Raw genomic sequence first — 17,167 nt, forward strand, 5'->3', positions numbered from 1 at the left:
AATTAAAAGAGAATAAGACAGAGAAGGACTTACCCTAACATGCTGGAAAGATTCCATACTAGAAGAATATGGATGATAACAAATCAATAAAGAGCATAATAATTAATATGATCATAAAAAATTAAAAGAAATAATGACTAAGAGTTTTCCTTTTCCGAGGCATTAATACATGTATTGATGAGCAGGGGACACCATCATTCCTGAACAGATTGATGGCAGTTGTCTTGTGAGGGTATGCAACGGAGTAAGTTCGCTGTTCATAGTGGAAAAAATGAAGCCCCAGCAGAGGCCATGTGAGTAAAGCATATGGAATTAACACAAATGCTGAAGGACAATAGGTCATTACAGTATACTGACTTGCAGAAATTTGTGGCACCCTCCCTCTCCATCTCAGTCTATTCACGTGTACCGACTCCCTGCTGCCCAGACTATAATCTTCCTAAGAACAAGAGTCATGTCTGTCTCTCTTCTCTAAACCCAGTACTTGGCATACCTTAGTAATAAATAACTTCATGTATTTATATAATTATTAACTCATATAGGGTTTACTGTGTGTGCCAGCCATAATTCCTAATGTTTTAAAAATAAGAAATGAAAACTCATTCATTTGTGCCTCATAACAACTTGATCAGGTTGCTTTATTTTTATCCCCCTTTCACAACTGAGGAAATGGAAGCAAAGGGAGGTAAAGTAACTTAATCAAGGTCCAATGTGGTAGAGACAGGACTGTACACTCAGGACATCTGGCTATAAAGAACCTGCTTTTAACCACTATTCTATGCTGATTAATAGATTGCTGCACTCACTTTCTTGCAAGCAGTTAAACTTCCTGGAACTACATCTACAGAAACCTTTCATTCTGGAAGAGAGCCTCTGCTTAATTTAAAGACTCATTCAAGAGTTTTCCCTCTCCATCAAGCGGTAGGGGGAGGCAGAGGCTTGCCTCCCATGGTACATTTATACTGCAACTTTTAGAGAAATTATTTGCTGATTCAAAATGGAAACGAACAAAGGCAGCCTAAAACCTCTTGACTTGAAGTTTTAAAAAATTATTGCTGTATTCATTTAGCCTAAGAAAGAACAACACAATGGTTAAATTTAAGTATATCCAAAGAAAATTCCAATTAAATTACATCGTGGGGATTTTAATGATCATCCCACTAAATTTTTTTAATATAACTTTCCTTACTAGCCAGTAAAAAATTTTTCATTCAGAAGAGTTGAGTGATCTGTCTTATGAATAATAGTAAATACACCTCACATTTATTTTAGAATGCCAGAAAACAGCTCAGTTGACAACATTAATAGAGTGGAAAATCCATGATCGCAGGAGTTTCATGTCAAATATGACAACCTTCTAAATTACTTGTCAAAGTTGACCTGCACACAAGCTTAGATGAACTAAGTTAGGCAAGTTAACAGTGAGTATAAAAGTGAAATACATCTCAGAATTTCAATGATAGTGATCACTGAACAAACCTTGGGATTGAAAGAACTACCATTTGGTAAAGAAAACAGAGGAAAAGCTCATCTATTCCTGTAACTATTTAAGAATTAAAAACATATTTAGACCCAGTTCAGAGAAAAGAGGCCTTTAAAACATATTTAATGTAACCATGCACATAAACACAATGAGGGTTTGTTTTGATTTATTGTCAGACAAAAGGAAGTATTTTCAATAGTGATGCCAATAAAAAATCTGTGTGGTAGAAATCAAAAATGATACTTACAATTAAGAATATTAACTCATTTCCTAAATTCAAACAAATTTTTGAAGTCTGGGACTAGTTTTACGAGATAATCCATCAAGGAATTATTGGCAGCAGCAGGTACTGGTATTCCTCATAGCTCTATAATAGCTAGCTGAGCTATACACCCACAAGGTCTATAGTTAGAGGGAAATAAAAAAGTAAAGTAAATAGCTGTCATTTATCGAGCAGAATCTAACAGCCATGACATACTGTATTAGCTATTTTAAAATATCATTTCATTTAATGCTCAGAAGAAACTCCAGTAGACAAATAGATTAGTGTGCATACTTCAGTATGCTAGTTCGGTATAATTTTCCAGCACTGGCAAGGAAATTTTACTTTATAAACAATTCTGGATCAGAAAACATATTGCCTACCTATTGCATACTTCCTATCAGTACCTCAATAAAGAGTCTAAAGTGCATTGATATTCAGTAAATGTTCTTAGTATATTAAAAACTTGTTTAGTATATTAAAATCCTTAAAGAAGGGTATCAATATTTTATACGTGGTCTTTTAGTCCTTCAGTTTCTCAATTCAAATAATAAAGAACAAGTTATAGCTTACATCCTTTTTCAAAGAGAATTAAGAGACAAAGCCAACGTAGTAGCACGTGGCTATAATCCCCAATACTCAGGAGTCCGAAGCAGGAGGAATGCTTGAGTCCAGGAGTTCGAAGCTATAGTGCACTGTGATTCCACCTCTTAAGAGCCATTGCACTACAGCCTTTAACCCATCTCTTAAAAACCCACCTCTTAGAAAAAGAGAAAGGAAAGAGAATTAAGATATAAACAATGTATTTGTAGTTAAAAATACCTAGTTATATTTTTCTAGATGACTTTAACAAACATTTATATAGGTCCTATTATATAAATGCTGGTCACTATGCTTGGCACTAGAATCTACCTACATCAGGACTTCACATCTAGTATTGGCATGTGTGTCCATCCACGCGTGTATATTCTACAAAGCTAATACTCACCAAATAAAATAATATGTCTAATATATGTATGGTTGGGTAAACTTTAGTATATTAATTATTGCTCTTTTCCCTCTCCCAGATTGTTACCTTTTTTCTGCCTCTTCTTCAAGAAAGTAGTATGCCTCAAGCCTCATGTACTTGGAATAGGTATATAACTAAAAATAAATTAAAATTAGCTTGTCAGAATTCTGAACACTTGTTTTGTAAGTCCTATACCTACTGAGAATAATAGTTTTTGTGGCAAGATAATAAGAGTCTTGGAAAAGCAAGAAGTAAGTTGAGGTTCCCCTTAAACTATTGTTTGGTGGGGCCCAGAGGTACAGATCCAAACAGTAATGGGACATTGCTTCAAGGCCTCAAAGAAGAATGTTCGTTGGCTGGTCACCAGGCACAGCAGAGATTTGACACTTCACACATGGCATGGGAACAGCTAAAAAGTGTTAGTTGAATAAACCACTGTAAGCACAGGCAGTGAGAATGTCAGTATGGACCATCACCAGTCATCAGAAACTCCTGTCCATTCCTTGCGCACAAAGGAGGCATCTCAGATTCTGAATGGACATTAGGCTGGGGAAGGAGAACCTACCACACTGGAGATATAATTTCCTGTAAATTTAGAAAGCCAGAGTATAATAGTAAAAATCAAATTTATTTAAAGGAAATAAAGTAATACTTTAAACACATCTTGGCTTGCAAACTGTAATTAATACCTGACTGGTTGTGAAATAGGAAAAGTATTGTGAAGTACATTAAAAGAAAAATATAAGCAAGTGATAAATGTATCACAGGGAAAGTGACATCTGAGTAATGTTTGGAAGATGAGTGAAAGCTTCCTTAGCAGAGGAATTACACATGCAAAGTTACAGATAACTCTAACACCATACTTTGACTTAGATATCATCAGAAATCCATTAGTGTAGCACTGGAATGTAAAAATTCACAAGCAACTGATCATAAGAGATGTGAAGCTGAGAGAAAAGCAAGATGTATTGAATCAGCAGGATAATATTTTTCAGTAGCAGTGGTTCTCAAAGTATGGTCAAAGGACTCCTAGAGATTCCAACACTTTTTCGGGGGATCCACAAGGTCAGAAGTATTTTTCTTCTAATAATAAGGCATTATTTGCTTTTAACACTCTTCTTCTCACACAAGAATGCAGGGGAAATTTCTAAAGGCTACATGACATACGACATGACAACAGACCGATGCAGGAGATATACAAATCCATGAATCTCCTATTGAGGCAGACATTAAAGAGATTTGCAAAGATGTAAAACAATGCCACTTTTCTCATTTTTGTTTCAAAACTGACATTATTTTCCATAATATTTATGTTAATATGCAATAAAAATGTTTTGGAAATGTTTGTTTCAATTTCCAATACAGTAAACATTGTTAGATAAAAGCCAGAAAAACAAACTTTAAAAAAGTGTTTGGGGTTGGTCTCAACAACTTCTAATAATGTAATTTCAGACCAAAAAGTGTGAGGACCCATACTGAAACTTAAGAACTAAGTATAGAGGCTTCATATTTCTTAATGCTAAAATAACTAGTATGATAAAAGGGAAAACATAAATAGTCATCCTGGTCATTATACTTGACTATTGAGTTGCTATGGGTAAAGGGTGCCAATACATTGACAGTTAAGACAGCTACGAAAGTAGATGATAAAGATGTAAAATGGAGCTGAAAAGTAGTATAAATAATATTCTTTTAAAAGTAATCAAGTTTTAATCAAATATGTCATTTCTATTAAAATAGGCTGTCATGGCTGTTTCCTCACTGCAATTATTATTGCTAAAGAAAGAGAAGACAATGACAAGAGAAGGAGGATGAGAAGGTAGAATAGGAGGAAAAAAAATTAAGCTTTTGCATGCTGATTAGTACTTTAAGTGAAAATATTCAGTTGATCATCATAAAGAATAAAGACTAAGAAGAAAACTCTTGTTTTTAGTGTCCAAAATGAATATTCTCTAGGATAAATTAATTGAATCAAAAATAGCCTGTTCCAAGTTTATGTTAGGAAATGCTACATGAGGGCAATAAATGTTTGAATATTTGATACCTGATATGGTTTGGCTCTATGTCCGCACTCAAATCTCATCTCCAGTTGTAATCCTCACGTGTTGAGGGAGGGACCTGGTAGTAGGTGATTGGATCATGGGGGTGGTTCCCCCCGTGCTGTTCTCTGCTGATATAAGTTCTCAGGAGATCCAGTGGTTTAAAAGTGTGGCACTTACTTCTTCACTCTTTCTCTCCTGCCACTATGTAATACATGCCTTGCTTCCCCTTTGCCTTTCACCATGACTGTAAGCTTCCTAAGGCCTCTCCAGTCATGTGGAACTATGAGTCAATTAACTTTTGCTTATAAATTACCCAGTCTCAGGTCATGTCTTCTTGGCAGTGTGAAAACAGACTAATACAAAACCAATACAAAATTAATATAGATGTTTAATTTTATTAAAAAATTGTCATTACTGAATATGACCACCCTTAGGTTAGCAATTTTATAAATATTTCTAACACTACTATTCTGAAGAGTGGGCATATTGGTTTATGGCTTAATAATTCAAGGACTATTTTGCTAACCCAGGTATCAAAGAATGAAACTAACAGATAATTTGATTTGGAACAAATATGGTTATTTGTAATAATTTTACAACATAATAGACAACAAAAATTGCTCAGTCCAAACAAAAACTAGGATAGAGAATATACCATCTTGGTTAATGTTTTCATTGTTTTGTAGAAATGCTCATAAATAAGTCTATAAATTATATATCTATAAATAAATATACTAAGACAACAATGCAATACCATCACCTCTCTGCCACACACCTATTAGAATGGCCACAATCCAGAACACTAACAACACTAAATGCTGTTTACTATGTGGAACAACAGACACTCTCATTAATTGCTGATGTGAATACAAAATGATACAACACTTTGAAAAACAGTTTGGTGGGTTCTTATAAAACTAAACACACTCTTACCACACAATCCAGAAGTCATGATCCCTTGGTATTAATCCAAAAAAGTTTAAAACTTATGTCCACACAAAAACATACACAAAGGTGCTTATATTAGCTTTGTTCATAATTGCCAAAACTTATAAGCAACCAAGATGTCAGTCAGTAGGTGAATAGATGAGTAAATGGTGGCACATCCAGACAAAGTAATGCTACTCTATGCTAAAAAGAAATGAGCTATTAAGCCATTAAAAAAAATGGAGGAAACATAAAAGCATTTACTAAGTAAAAGAAGCCAGTCTGAAAAGGCTATTACTCTTTAATCCTAATTGTTTGACTTTCGGGAAAATAGAAAAAGTATGGAGACAGTAAAAAGATCAGTAGCGGCTGGGCACGGTGGCTCACAATGCCTGTAATCCTAGCACTTTGGGAGGCCGAGGCGGGTGGATCACGAGGTCAGGAGTTCAAGACCAGCCTGACCAACATGGTGAAACCCTGTCTCTACAAAAAATACACAAAAATTCGCTGAGCGTGATTGTGCATGCCTGTAATCCCAGTTACTCAGGAGGCTGAGGCAGGAGAATCGCTTCAACCCGGGAGGTGGAAGTTGCAGTGAGCCGAGATCACACCACTGCACTCTAGCCTGGGTGACAGAGCGAGACTCTGTCTCAAAAAAATAAAAATAAATAAAATAAAAAATAAAAAAATAAAAATAAATCAGTAGCTGCCAAAGGTTACTAGGGAAGGAAGATGAACAGGCAGAGTGCAGAGGATGTTTAGGGCAGTGAAACTACCCTGTATAATACTATAATGGTGGATATATGCCATTACAAATCTATCCAAACCCACAGAATGCACACCACCAAGTATAAACCCTAATGTTAACTATGGGCTACAGCTGATCATGATGTCACTGTAAGTTCATCAATCATTACAACTTTGTTGGACAATATTGATAATGGGGAGGCTACACATGTGTGCGAGCAGTAGGTATACAGGAAATATCTTTACTTTCTACTCTGTTTTGCTGTAAACCTAAAACTGCTCAAAAAATTAAAGTCTATTAAAATAAATAAGTGTAAATAAAATCTCTGTATTTTCTACTCAGTTTTGCTGTAAACCTAAAACTGCTCAAAAAATTAAAGCCTATTAAAATAAATAAATAACTACAAAAAAAGAATTTATCTTGGTTTTTATTTACTAAGTTAGAAATCGTAGTAATTTCTTGTAAGATTTAAAAACAATAGGAGTAAACTCAATAACCTCAGTAATGTCATCTTGCTATTAAAAAGAAAATAACAAGAAGACTAAGAGGCAGGATGATAAACTTTTTTTTACTCATGATCAATGTTTTAAGAAAGGGGACTAAATTAGGCAAAAATTATCATATAATACTTTGTTGAAACAAACACCTTCTAAGAACCATATTTGATTAGGTTAAGTGAAAAAAACAAAATAGAATTTCCACTGTTGCAATGTTGCCAAAATTTGAGCCTAATTTCTTGATAAATATATCTAAAAGAGTAAAGCATTAAAGTCAGTATGGTGCTTTGATAACAATTAGAGGAGAGTATGATGACACAGTGTTGGTTGTTGTTGTTTTAATTTAACATTTTTGTGTGTCAACAACGTGCTTCCATTTTGACAGTGTTTCACCCAGTACAAAATCTACAAAGAATCTTAAAGAGTATTTTCTTTAGATGTAGTTCACAGAATACAAATGAACATAATAAATATTGATGTTTCCTTTTCTGCAAGGTATTTTTACTTTTATAATATCTTTTATCTAATTTCTACTGTATTCATATTCTGTCAGATTAGCCTCACCTCATTAGAACACAATAATACATCCATGAAAGTAGAGATCAGAAATAATAAACAAGAACAAAAACAACCTAAAAACTCTCAATTGACTTAACATTTGTGAAGGACTATTTCCCTGATAAATAAGTTTCCTGAGTATTGAAAAGCTTGCTACCATCACCACATAAATAGAGATAACCCAGTGATGAAATGGCTGGTATTCACATCAAAACCAAGAGTACATACTAGTTTTGAAAGAAAATTGGAAATATATAACGTTTTATACAATGCAAAATGACATTTTTACGAAGACATACAAGTGGTAGGAGTTTTAGTTTTTTTAACTGTGAAACATTATTCTACTTATAAGTATATCATATTATAAATATTTAGTATCATAGAAAAACTGTTAGAAACATTGCAAAATTTAGTTCTAAGAATTTTTTTTTCTTTTTCTGATATATACGCTAACTTTAAACAATGACTGGCAGTAGAGCAGAGACTACAAGTTGTTTACTAACAAATAAATTCTCTTCCTTTCAATAATGGAAGTGCTATGTATATCCATGTCCAACTATACTGCATGTGTCCCTTGAGGTTAGATGTAGCCATTTAAATAAATTGTTTCAATAGTATGCATACAAAAGTGATGTATCCTACTTCCAATCTGGGCTCTCAAGATCACTTTCTCTTTCACCTTCCTGTGAAATTAAGCAATTTAATATATTGTTAATATAAGTATTGTTATATTATTATATATAACGATATATTGTATATAGTTAGTATAAGTATTAACATATATACTTCAGACTTAGAAAAATAAAATACTATTTTATCTTAACCATTATTGTTTTGGCCTCTTTGTCATAGCCACTAGCATTCCTGAATACTAATATAGCAAAGAAAGTGTCTCATCTTAGTCCCAGTGCACTTTCAAACTGGCTCAGGTAAAGATATGACATCATTCCTTAAAATATCACATGCTCATTCTCCACTGATTCTACAGCATCCCAACTGGGCTTAAAAACTAAAATTATCCCTCAGATATCAAGTCACATTATGTAAATAAACTATAACCAAAATAAGAAATAAAGAACCACTATTTTGCAAGCAATCAGGAAAAGTAATCAGGACTTTTCCAGCTACAAGGGGTCGGGATTCCAACTCCAATCAGTTTAAGCAACAAATTAAACGAACTCACTTTTCTTCTCTCTGTTTTTCTCTTTTCTGTCTATATTAGAAAATGTTGATTGTCCAGCTAAATCCAGTCCTAACCTCATTCTTTATTGCTGACTGAGTTGTTCAAGTGTTCACACTTCCATAGTAAAATCATCAAAAAGGAAGGAAAACTCTATCACCTAAAAACAAATCAAGGTAATTACATTACCCTAACCATGATTGGTTTACAGCTTGTAAGAAGAAATTCTGGCAAATGAGACATGGAATGTAAAAGTCTTCTGAGTGGTGGAACTTCTTTGGATATTATTTTTCTCTTAAAAAGAGACAGATGACCTGTAGATATCACAAAATGATAGTTTATTATGAACAAAAAATTCCAAGATATTCAAAATTTTGCCAAAAGTGGACAAATCTTTAAACAATTACACATGAACAAAACTATTTCAAAACATGCAAAACCTAAAGTTCCTATACCATTAACATTCAACTATATCTGATTTAAGTAATAATAACAATCAATTAATGAAATAATTGTATTAAAATTAAAAAATCCTCTTGGAAAGAAAGCAGCAGGCTTGAATGTCTTTGCTAGAGATTTTTATTAAAATCTCAAAAACAATTTAAATATATATAAATCATTTAAGAGAACTGAAAAAGAGGATATGCACCTTCTATACCACAACCTGACAAGGACAAAACCAAAAAGAAAAGTTATAGTTTTATCTCACCTATGAATACATGTAAGAAAATACTTAGCAGTTTTTGTAATTTACTAATATTTCTAATTTTATAAGCATTAATACATTTGACGAATTACATAAAAAGGATAATATATCATGTCTAAGTTGGATTTATACCAATAAAGAAAAGTTGTCTCAATATTGGTAAATCTATATTTGTATTCTGCCATCTTAGGATATTTTAAAAATCACATGGAATTCTCAATACAGACAGACAAAACATTGTAGTACTCACTATAAAAATGTAAGCAGACTCTAATGGAGAAATTCCTTAGACTTAGAGGATCTAAAGAGCTTTACAAAAATATATTTAATTTTGAAAGTTTTCCTTTTGAGATTGGTAACAAGATTGGGAACCAGAAAATATGGATTTCAATGAACACTGTGCTGGAATCTGCCATCAGTGTGGTAAGGCAAGAGGAGAAAATAAAAATGTATACAAATTTTAAGAAAAATAATAAGACTATATTTCAATAAAATACCCAGTAAGGAATAAATTATTTGAATTAGCAAGAATTTAGCAATGCTGTAGCACACATACCAATAATAAATCAATGAAAATCATTTTGCATGTTATTAATAAAATATTATCAAGTTCTCAGTAATGAATACATAAATGATGTGCAAGGTTAAAAAAAATTATTGATGAATTTTAAAGAATTAAATAAATCCAGATACATAGTATTACATGGATTGGAAAAATCAATACTGCAGAGATATGAATCTCCTCCTAATTTGTAGACTAATTTAATATAATCATAAACCAAACTTTTAGTAGGGTGTATGTGTGGAATTTGACCAGTTAATTCAAATATTTATGTGGAAATCAATGGTAAAGATCTTTTAAAATAATCACAGGATTGAAGCAAATACTCTATAAGATATTTAGGCTTGCTATAAAGCCACAATAATTAGGACAGTTTGGTACTGACACAAAGGCAGACAATGGAACAAGGAAACAGAATGGAGAGCTTGAACCCAGACACATGCATTATAGATATTTTACTTATGAGAAAGAAGCAATGTAGATTTGTCAGAAAAGAATTGTATGGAAATATCAGACTTCTCAAGAAATGGGATAATTAGGTATCTACATGAAAAAAATTAAACAGGACCAAACCAATCACACTAGGCAAAAATAACACCAGGTAGATTATAGACGTATATGTCAAAAAATAATTAAAAAGCAAAAGCAAGCAAATAAAAAACTCTGCGAAGGCTTAAGAGAATAACATAGTAAAACAGGATAGTATCTTTATAATCTTGGGGGAAAAAATAAACAAAACACCAAAAGTACTTTAAAGTGAGTAAGTTTCTTTTTTTCTTTAAACTGTTCATCAAAAAAGATGAAGAAAGTAAAAGGATGTCACAGCACAGAAAAAGATAATTGCAACACATAACACTGACAAAAGATTTAAAAGTGGAATATGAAAGGAACTCAAAAAAAATCAATAAAAAAACCACAGCAAACAATGTTTTTAAACGGTCAAAAGACTTGAAGAGAAACTACAAAAAGAGAAAATTTAAATACCCTATAAACCCAAATGGTGTTCAAGGTTATTAGTAAGCAAGGAATTCCAAATTAAAATCACAATACCACTAAACAGCCACCAGTTTGCAACAATCATAAAGCCTGAAAACATCAGTTGATTCTTACTGTATGTAGCACCCAGAATCATTAAAACTGCAGACAAAAGCACATATTGCTGTAATAACTTTTGAATGCATACATTCGATTCACCACTTCCGCTTCATATATACAGTAATGTTTGTGAATGTATTCTAGAAAATATATAGGATTGATCATAGCAGCACTATTATACCTCCCACCAAACAACCAAATACTCAGTCAAATGGATTAATAAATTGTTGTATAAGCATATAATGGAATACTATGCAGCATAAAGGGGAAAATCAAAAGCTACAACCAACAACATGGGTGAATTTTATATAAACATGTTATTCAGTGAAAATAACACCATAGGATACTGCATACCACAAAATTTGGTTATATAAAGTTCAAAACAGGGCAAAACTAAACTATATTAGTTAGGGTTACATACACAGATTTCAAGATTCTAAAGGAAGGAAATTCTTCCCACTTTCTGGGGGAATTCAAAAAATCAGAAACCAGATAAATGCAGGTAACTGTCTCGCTTTCAGAAAAAAAAAGTCAGGGCATTGCTGCCTCCTTGATCCTAGCTACTTAAAGTACCTAATGTTATCTATGGGAGCATTATCTATGATAATTAATTTATTTATAGTTTGTGGCATAATTTTTGCCATGTGCTGTAATAAAAAAATCTATCTGAAACGAATACCAAGACATTCATGAGTGCATGCTATATTTTTCTACCCACATAAAAATTACCACAAAGCTTCTTACATTCATTATTCTCAAGTAAATCAAAATGATAATTGGTATTTGAAATGAACTAAATGACTAGATACTTCACAGATAGAGTCATTTTCATCTCAAAACCTTTTAAGGATTACTATCAATGATTTAAATTTGATGGTTTTGCTAATGCTGAAATGAAAAGATTATGACTTTTCAAAGAAATGTCATATGGTGTGATATAGAAAAGAACAGCAACAACAAACGAATCTTGTCTATTGGTAACCTCAAGGAGATCTGAGTTGCTGGATAACATAATATTTAAAATTTAAAAACCTTTTTTTTTTAAATTAAAAGTATGTGCAAAGATCATGGCTACCTGGAATTCAAGAAAGAGTTCTGTTGGTCAAACATCTTAATTTGAGTATCACTTAAGCATAGTATTCACTAGAACATTTATAGCATTATTACATTCTTTACTTCTGCACCCTCCATATTAACTATCCAAATGGCTCCTTAGAGCAATACAAGCTGTGGATTGTACTGTTAAGATGGAAACTTTGTGACTGTTAAGCTGCTATCACAGGTAACATACTTTCTTCTGTGACGGCAATAGGATTGATTATATTAAAAGAGGCCTTGCATTCTTCTTTCTGCACTTCCCATAAATCTTTAGGACTATAAGCATGTAGGCAGACACAAAAGCAAAGCAAGGTGTGTGTTGTTTACAGTCGTAATACAACTGATTTCTCTTGTGCCTCTAACTCTCATCACCAAAAACCAAGGCCCAAAGCTTAGTCTTGGAATTTTTATATTTCACATCTTTCCTTTCCTTATCCCCACATTTGTCAGTCACAGTCTGGCAAGGCTAACTTCGTGCCTATTTCACCACTGGGAACTTTATATTCAGTGGCATATGGACTGGATGTTGATTTTGAATCTCAAAAAATTTGCTATTTAAAAATAAAAGAAAAATTACCTTGGAAATAACCTTGTAAAGGCACTTCAAATCTTTCTTTTAGCTGAAAAAAAAACCCTAAAAAGCCAAAAACAGAATGTAATATTCTTTTCTTGTCTGGTTTCAGTCAGACCTTATAAAAAGGAAATAGAGAAAGAAAAATTGCTAAAACTGAAGCTTTTTTGTCAGCTAAGAAAATACAAAGTCTCTAGAGGTTTCTCTTTTCTCTTTCCTTGGTTTCTTCTGTCAAATTTTATAATAAAATCAAACACGAATGTGAAAAAGAACATATATTTTGTTTCTTCTAAAGAAATACCTAAACTTTATGTGGTGCTTTGAGAATTACTTAGCCCATATAATTTCTTTGATATTAAGAAAAATATACTAAAGTCCTGTTATGAGATGAGATGGTTTGTAATAGCACAGAATTTGAGTTAATACGATTTTAGATTTTGTTCAAGGGAGCTTAGTAACCAAAAGGATTCCACCAATCACCAGGAATAAAAGCTTTGATACCAAGAACGAAAGAATAGAGAGGCTGTTTTGCACTATTTTCTTTTCTGTTATTCAATAAAATTGCATTTTCTATTTGTACTCCTTCATTTGCCTATATTTTCCCATAGTGTCTCCATTTTTAAAAAACACTTTTCACTTTCTTGTCTCTTTAGTTTACACAGGAAACATTTTAAAAATTCTTAAAAAACATAGATGAGGGTTAAGAAAGGGTTCATGTATTTTTCATTTTTCTACTTTTCTATAAGAAAACTAAAATACTTTTTTGAAAGCACTACTTCGGTATAAAATTGTTTTTTCTTTTCTTATATAATACATAGTTTGTTCGTAAACTCCATAATATGAGAGCTCATTCTAAAACTGACCTTTAATTTTAGCATTCTGTTGGTAATCTTATGCTTGCAAAAATGAACATTTTCCTTTTCAATTGTATGTATTTTAATATACTCTACAGCCACATTTTTTCCTCTGGAGCTTAACAGTGCAATCAGGCTTGTCGTGAAGAGTGCCATTAGCCTGAGAATGGCAGAAAGGACACATGATACAAAATTAGGACACTCCAGTGCATTTCACCTGTGGGTAAAATTGTTGCTGAATATTTTTTGAGTAAATAATGGTATATATATTCTTTAGTGAAAGACTGTTTTACACTAACACTGTATTATCATTCACTTGTAGGTATTTCCCTCCTAGAAACTTATTTCTTTTGCTATATCTTCAACTGCAATAAATAGTCTACCGATACTCAATTTCCTTAAGGATATACTACAATTAAGGCACAAACACTAAACTAATCAGGAACAGATCACACCCCAAAGAATAACATGAAAAACAGATTTTGGAACCATACAATGCATTTTACATGTTTGGACAAATCATTTTGTGTATTTTCAAAAGAAATATTTTATTCATTTAAGACATTTAATTATGGACATATGAAAGAGAAATGGATATTTATTATATGGAAAGGATGTATGTAAAAGAAAGATTTATTGATGTAACAAGATAATTTCTTTTCCTAAAATTATAGAGCATAATGTATAATTTTATATCTATTCTCAATAGCTGAAGTTAGGTGCTCAAAATGTTTTCAGAATTATTAAATAAAGATGTATGTTACGAGATTACTATGCGTTGACAATATAGTGACTGCAATAAAATTATACTACTAAGCTATTAACCTTGAGGAATCTGTCATGAACTTGCACCCCACAAAGGAGAGGAATCTGAGCACTCACCCATCATAGATGACTTTAAGACTTCTTAAGAGCCGGGCCCCGTGGCTCATGCCTGTAATCCCAGCACTTTGGGAGGCCGAGGCGGGCGGATCACAAGGTCAGGAGATCAAGACCATCCTGGCTAACACGGTGAAACCCCTTCTCTACCAAAAATACAAAAAAATTAGCGGGGCGTCGTGGCGGGCGCCTGTAGTCCCAGCTACTCAGGAGGCTGAGGCAGGAGAACGGTGTGAACCCAGAAGGCGGAGCTTGCAGTGAGCTGAGATCGCGCCACTGCACTCCAGCCTGGGCGACAGAGCGAGACTCCATCTCAACAACAACAACAAAACAAAACAAAACAAAAAAACATTAAGCCACCTTCTGTGAGTTCTTAGAGCAATTCCTCAGGATCCCATCGGGGAATAAAGCCATAATTCAATTAAAATTCATGACTTTATGCCATTTAGGACTACACACAAAGAAATTTCAGAGTTTTGTGAATACAAAGGCAGAACATGAAATTGATATTTGAATTATGACAGATATACACATATACCCACCATGCACATGCATATATATATAGGTGTGTATCATGTTTATAATGCTAATAAATGTTTTACAGTATTGGGAAAGTAAAATTTAAAAGACAGCCACATGTGTATATCATTGTAAATATGTCTTCCAATGACCATATGGAATCTTAGTGTAAAGAGAAAAACAAATGGCTCATTTGAATATCAACATCAACAAATTTCTGAAGAAAACCAAAATAAAGTATTAATTAAATATTACATTTTCAAAAGTTTTTAAAAGGTTCAAGATGTCATCTCCATCTGGATCTCATTACTCAGAAAACTCAGTTCTATTCAGAAAATACTAAGAGTCCAGGGTTCTAATTGCCATTTACCATTATTTCACTTTATCACTTAAAACAAATCAATTACCCTATCTAAATCTTAGGTACCTCCTTTTTAAAATCACAAAATGGATTAGATGATTTCTATAGATGTCTCTAGCTTTAATAGTCTATGATTCTGATTACATTCTGGCTTGAGACCAAAAAACTTTAGAGCAAGATAAGAGGCTACCACTTAATAACGCTATGACCTTTATTAATATTTCCACAAAGCTAAGAGTAGCAAAAAGCTTGAAGGCAGTAGAATGACTAGCTTACACTCACCCCAGAGAGCTGCATGGTTCATTTCCTCATTTTATTCAGGCCTCTGCTAAAATATGTCTTTATCTAAAAGGCCTTTCCTGAACACCCCATCTAACCACCCACCCATCATTCTTTACACATTACCAGATTTTATTTTTCTTTCTAGCACTCTTTGCCAAAAGATTTTACATTTTAAACATTTTGGATGTTTATAAGCCCCACTGATATAAACTCCATGACAGCTGTTTTGTTTTGCTTTGTTTTGTTTTTAATTCACAGTGGTGCTTCCAATAGACTGGTGCCTAGCATATAGAAGGTGCTCAGTGAAGTTTGTTGATTGAATGACTGATGCTTTCAACAATAAGTAGATGCATACGACTGGATCACAGAGGCATGTTAACACTGTGTAGAAGAAAAAGAGGCTGAAAAAAATAAGCTAGAACATGGTTAAAAATAAGTTGGAAGGGGGGTCTTAACATTCCACGCAGGGTTGTCCAATAGAGCCTTTAATGATGAGAAATATTCTAGAATGGTGCTGTTCAATTCAGTAATCTCTAGCCACATGTGACTTTTGAGTATTTGAAACTAGGCTACTGTGATGGAGGAACTCAATTTCTTTTATTTACTTTTAATTAAGTTTATATTTAAATTTAAATAGCTGCATATGGCTAGTGGCTGCTGTATTGAACTGTGCAGTTCCTAAGGAATTTGAAACTACTCCAAAAGCAATGAGAAGACACGGAAGGTTCTGTAGTAGAAAAAAGTGTGATAAGACTATATTTTTGAAAAATGATACTTTTGAAAGTAATGTTTAGAATGAATTAGAATGGAGATAAATTGGAAAGCAAAATGGCTAAATAGAAACTTGCAAAAATTTGATGTAAGGAACTGAGGACCTGAATTAGGGCAGTGACAGAATGAATGGAAGGGATGGAAGTGATAGGGAAACATCAAAGTGGCAAAATCAATAGGACTTTTTTTTTTAACTATGATCCTATATTTGCTGCTACAGAAGATTAGATAGATAACAATTCCACCTACCAAAAAGAACTCAGGTAGTAGAGCAAAACCATACTAAGTGTAATGTCAAGAGAAATTCACTGACTCAAAATTCAGCTAATTTTAAATAATTTTAAAATCCAGACACATAAATCACAATTACAAGTCAAAAAAATAGAAGCATTAATTTAAGAAAAAGAAAAAGCTTTCTTTGCATTCCAAGTTGGTCGAAAATCAAGTCTAAGTAATGTTTGTAACCAATTCAAAATTGGCATTGAAATGGGGATTGTTTCTAAGGCCAAACATCATACACACACACACACACACACTACACACACACACATATATATGTATATGTATGTGTGTATATATATGTATATATATACGGGGTGATGTTTGTGTATGGGTATGTATATATAAATATGTATGTATGTGTATAAATACAAACAATTTGAAAAACAACTGAAGATGTTATCAAATAAGTCTACCCTGTTTCTCATTCTTATAGAAAGCCACCTGGGACAAGCAGGCACATGCTCCTCTTTTAAAGAGGGGA

This window comes from Pan troglodytes, chromosome 3 (genome assembly GCF_028858775.2).
Source record: "Pan troglodytes isolate AG18354 chromosome 3, NHGRI_mPanTro3-v2.0_pri, whole genome shotgun sequence".
NCBI classification, from domain to species: domain Eukaryota; kingdom Metazoa; phylum Chordata; class Mammalia; order Primates; family Hominidae; genus Pan; species Pan troglodytes.